General features: G+C 40.0%; 1 long non-coding RNA gene across 1 annotated transcript; it reads right to left on the reverse strand.

Annotated features, from left to right (window-relative positions):
• Positions 1-1,366: 1,366 nt before the first annotated feature.
• On the reverse strand, positions 1,367-2,394 carry LOC140995517 (uncharacterized). Its single transcript, XR_012178782.1, has 2 exons — positions 2,334-2,394; positions 1,367-1,706 (listed from the first exon to the last, which is right to left on the reverse strand). It is a non-coding gene; the product is annotated as an uncharacterized lncRNA (long non-coding RNA).
• Between the last annotated feature and the right edge of the window lie 3,484 nt (positions 2,395-5,878).

Raw genomic sequence — 5,878 nt, forward strand, 5'->3', positions numbered from 1 at the left:
GCCTCCTTGTGTCTTGCTTTTGGGTCCCATTTTGTGTTAATAACTGGCATATTTTTCGGTAATAGAACTCTAAAAAATTAAGAAGAACTAAAAACCTACTACAAAGGTTAGCTAGCTGCTGAACATAGTGCAGCGTTTAACAGGCAGACACCCAGTTATTTTCCCAGGAGTTGATGAAGAGCTAAAAAGAGTGAGCACTGAACTTAAACTCATTCAGATCGCACAAACAAGACTTTAAATAAATGCTGAAGTTTTTTGCTGTTTTATGCTAGATGCGTAAATACTATAACTATATGTGGATATGCATAATGATAGCCAACCATTTGGTTATGGTTATGAAAAGATTGTTGTTATGAACTCCAGTATGAGAGAAGACCCATCCAACTTGCCAACCACACCATTCATTTTTCCTGAAACATATGAACATCACACTTCTTGAACTGGCAGAAAATGTGTCAAATGAACATAAATTGCTGTTGCAAATTAACTATAAATAAACATAATTTATAGTAGACATGGTTGGTTACGAGGCCTCATTGCTGGTTGTGACATGTCAAACTAGAAACAATGCACACTAGATTGCTTAAACTGTCAGCAAGAGATTACTTCAGTTTCCTTAAATAAACTTTATCTCAAGATAGACTCATTCTGGCTATCACAAAGTGTTTGCACGTAGTTTCTGTTGTAAATGATTCTGCCAAGAAGCTTACAATTGTAAGCTTGGAATTTATGCTAATTTGGGGTTTTTTTAGAAGGTGGGAATCTTTCTATTTTTACTCCAAACTGGCCTCTCGCCCGTCTCTCGGCTTGAAGTAAAATGCAGAACAGAGAAAAATATTCCTGGACAATGATGAGAAGTGTGGTGAAGTTTTCAATCACTCAGTGTGATTTCATTTGCTGTTTATTACATTGGAGTGATTCTTAGTAAAATGCATGCAGCAGGCTTCCTAGGGAGTAAAGTGCTTTGACTAATTGTAGAGCGATTCTGACTCACTTGTCATTTCTATTTGGCTGTGAACTAGATGTAAGCTCAAGTGTAAATATGAGGTAGTGTAGATGAGTGCACTGTAGCGCCCATGAATGCTAGGTAGCGAAATGGAGGAGGCCTCTATGGAACTTGAGGTATTTTGGTATGACTCAACTTGCTTCTTTATTTGATAGCCAGTCTACATTTTTAAGCTCATCACATATTGATTGATTAATACATTTTAAAACAAAGACAGTTTGATACATTATGCCGTTATATTGGACAGCCACATCTATACTAGACACTACATCTATAAAATGGATGTTGTTTTTAAAAAAAAAAATCGGGTGGAGAGCAACACTGAGGAGACGAAAAGAGCCAAACTTCAAGGTACAAAAGTTTCAAATTTAACAATTTTTTTAATGCATTCAGTTGAAAGAACCCCAAATATATTAAAATCCTATCGTCCCTTAAAACCTGCAGTCCAGTGTGGGTGCAGCAGAGAAAAGTGGTGGCTTGTCAGTCTCCTCTCCACTGCCTGGTACACCACAGTCCTTGCTCCTCACGTCTCTGTCCTCTCTGCACACCTCTCTGCACACCTTTGCCTTCTTTCCTCTCTTTTTTTTCTGTGCATTTGGCCTGTGGTTGGTCCCACCCGTCGAACCATGCCATTGGTCCCTTGCGCCATTCTCAGAGATTCGATTGGTGGTCACCAGTGCCTGTTACAAATACAAGAGATCTACCAGGTGCAGGTTATCAGAGAATCAAATTAGTCAAGGGGAGTGCAGACATCAAGCAGTGACAGAAAGTGCAGACACAAACCAATTTGCAACAATAAAAGCATACAATACAACAAAACAAACTCATGCAAATAAAATACAGCAAGCAACAATATAAAATACTTACTTTGACACTTGCATTAACACATACTGCACATACTATAGATGCCCAACAAAGTGTTGATTTCATGGGCAGGACCATGGGAGCCAGTGATGGCAGTGAGCCCACTGGTGTCTCACTACACTACTACCAGTTTCTGGATGCAGACATGCATAAAAATTTACTTGTGACAGTGCTGGCCTTTAAGAAAAGCTGATAATTGGATAATTTCTGAGTAGAACAGGATATGTGAGATGGGTGTCAGGTTTTGGCAAAAAGGTGGAGACCCAAATGCAATGAGGAACAAAAAGCCATTTTTCATAACAAGCCGGAATCCAGAAAATAACAGCAACCAAAAACCCAAGAAGCGCAAATACCAAAATACAAAGTAGCAATACAACAGCTCAAACAAAGTACAACCAAAAGCAAAGTACAAATCAGGAAAAAAACAAGGAATAAAGCGAGAAACACAAAACAGAAAACATACCACTGGGAGACACTGGAAGACACAGGAACAGGCTCTGGTGAATAACACAGGACGAACTGACAAAGACATCAGGGAGCACACAGACTATATACACACAAGGGCTGATTAACAAACAAGACACAGGTGGACACAGAAAAAGGGCGGGAAATCACACAAAAGGTGGAAATGAAAAGCAACACATGACACAAGTGTTTATAGCAGCATAACCACTTACTACTGCTCACTATACCTTTTGCTGTACTTTAGCATATAGCTCAGATAGATGTGGAGCTAAGTGACCCTATTAGCTGACAGGAGTCTGCCTGCACTCCACCCTCATAAGATGGGGGGAGTCACTGTGGGCAGTGGTGCTCAACTCGACCATCAATGCCCGTCTACCTCAGAAAAACAACCATATTGGTTGAAAAAATCAAGCAGCTTTTTACAACCCATATTTACATTTGAGGTTTTGCAACAACCTCTAGGGGCTGTGGGACTTATAACAGCTGTAGAGGAGGGAGTGACAAATCCTGGACAGATTAAAGAAGGACAGGACTTTCACTCAGGAAACCTTTGTTCTGCCCCAGTCTGGTGTGAAACCAAAAGTCACAGTGGGTTCTTTTAACTTACTAATGTAGGTAAGTAACACCAGGTAAATACTTAGGTAAAATAGGTACATTTGTAATGGAAGTTACAAAAGCAAAGAACTGATTTGAACCCAAACATGATATTTTTCTAAACCTAACAAAGTATTGTTCTTGCCCTAAACCTAACCAATCTGCAACCCTACGATGAAGGTATTTGTGTTGCATTCACACTGCAATGGCCAACTTGTTTTGGGAACAGTGATATATATCGTTTTAGGAGACGCTGACAGATGACCTATTCAGTCGTTCAGGTGTGAGGACGTTTCTACGGTACGAAGCCACCTCCCAGTGAATGCCGCTGGACACCAGACTGGGACTGAAAACAGCCTCTGACAATGACTGATGTCACAAGGCATAGGGTACATAAGGATAGAGTATGGAGGTGATTTAGTGGTCTTGACCTTGACTATGACTTCAGGGACAAAAATACATGACAGGTGGGGGCGCGAAAGAGGACAGAGGGTGAGTCAGGCATCAGCAGCAGACAGAAACTTACTTGTGAAGGATGAGGATTTATTTTAACCAAGCAGAGGTGATTGTTGACAGACAAAGCAAGACTGTTTTTGGCAAGCTTCATTTGGTTATGTTGAGTGTGTTTACAAGGTAATTAAGCTCATCTAAGTTTGTTTAGATAAAGAAACTTGAATTCAGAAGGTGTACGGTTGTATTTTGACTTTGCAAGTCTTCATTTCTAGTACTTTTGGCAGTATTGCTGCTTTAAACAGAGGTGTGGAGTGGGAGTCTGTGTGCTTGTACATGTATTTGCCTTATGATAGACTGGCAATCTGTCTTGGTGTTCCTTGACTTTAGACACATCTTTTGCAACCGATCAGTTTCTGACTCAAGTGCACTAGAAGGCTCTGACTCTAATTTAGTTAGTGACCCACTTTAAAACACCTCTGGTGCAGCACTACAATATGTCCCCTGGCTATGCTGAACTAGGGAGAAGTAACAATGAAAGCAGTTAAAGTGACAGAGGGCACAAGTGTATCTGAGAGAACAGATACTGTGACTGTAGGAGAAAGGACGGAAAAAGAAAGAGTCTATTTCTGTGTATTTCTATGGGAGAAACGTGGTTGGTTAGAGAGACAGAGACTGCAGACTCCACAACAGCTTTCATTTGTTTAGTCATCAGACCTTTGTTGCTTTGCATGCATAATGCAGGCCAGTGTAATTTGATGAAACCTCTTCGCTCTCATAAAATGAGTGTAAACACTGCAGAATATTATCAGGAGAACATTCATTATTAGACGGTCTCCGGGAATCTGAGCTTTGGGTATTGAGTGGTTACTCAGTTGTTTTCTCAGACAATGCCTCTCAGCCAGCCAGTCTCAGCATCGCCCTTATCTCCAGCTGCTCTTATGGGCCCACTGCCACTGTCAATGATGTGGACTCATTTGTTTTCCTCTACTGGAGGATATTGTTCACTGAGGAGCCAAAGGTGATGCTGATAGCCTGATCTGTCTATGTCTTAGTTTTCCTCCACATCTTTAAGCAGGGAAAATGCTAACATTTGCATAATGCATTTCTACAGTGCAGCAATCATGGTTTTTCCATGTGCTATCATCACATGCTTCGATAGAGGGAAAATCCATGAGCTATTCGTTTTTAGTGCATTATTCCAGCTAAACCTTTGCCAGACAGCAGTTCTACCCCCATTTTCTGTCACAGGAAAGAATGATTATTATAGCAAACTAAAATCATAAAAAAAGCAAGAAAGTTATGCAGCGTCTTCATTTTTTCCATGCAGCGACACTTCATCACACAGGCAGCAAACAGAGTACAACACAATATACAATTGAATTTGTCAAGACGATCGACCATCAATTTTGCTGGCTGAAATTAACAGAGCTAACGGTAGCTCCAAGAATTAATTAAAAGCTCTTACCCTGCGTTTAATGTTTCCAAATGACTTTTTTTTTTTTTTGTTGACTAAAACCCTTTAAAGGCATCTTAAATGAGCACATGATGGCTACAAACATGATATTGTGCTTTGGGTTAAAGGGTAAAACTGCATCCCAGGCAAAAGGTCAGCATTGTCATCAATTAAGGATCCGAGTGGAAGACATGGACAGAAATAAACAGCATTGTTAGTGCAAAGGTTGCTGCTGAACTGCTACTGATTCCAGCTTTCAGGTGAGCAGACAAACACTGTAAAATTCATTCCTTAGGAGTTTGCTTTTCTATTTTTGGTTTTGGAATGTCTTACAAACAAAGGTGCCTCCCTGCAAACTCTTTAGATGCCAAGAGCTCATTCTTACTAGAGCCCCATACACATTGCTTCAACATATATAATCAAAATCTTTACAGGCCTGTCATGGTTATTGTTGCTGAGCTATGACTGGACAATCGCTGCTTTGGGATGGGGTGCAGTGAATTACTATACATAGTATATAATGCCAAATTGTTTATTACAATAGATAATAGCATGATGCAATAAAATCTTAATACAGTACACTACTATATGGATTAAAACAAGGAAATATTGAAATATACATTGAACATATAATGTTATATTATTATTTTGAATGTTTACTATATTATGTGCTTGTGAGCCTGGCTGTAGTCAACCTGAGATGAGTCCGCATTGCATCCTGCTCACTACTCTTTTCTATTGATACACAGGGTCTGATGCTGAAGACTGAGGCTGCACCACCTGCCTCAATGTGTTTTTTCTTCCCTCTTTGCAGCTGCACTCCTGATCCGTCCAGCACAAGCATGACTCTCCAACACCACCCCAGCCAGACCTTTACCCTGCAAGCTGTATCATTTCATGAATGACCTCATTGAGGGTCCTACTTGTTTAGCAAATAATATTTTGTTTAACTGGTGCAACCCCATGCCTTAAGCAATACAATATATTACTGCTAATATGGTAAGACATAATAGGGTACATGGTACAGTATCTTATGAAGCAAT

This window comes from Pagrus major, chromosome 5 (assembly GCF_040436345.1).
Source record: "Pagrus major chromosome 5, Pma_NU_1.0".
Lineage (NCBI taxonomy): Eukaryota > Metazoa > Chordata > Actinopteri > Spariformes > Sparidae > Pagrus > Pagrus major.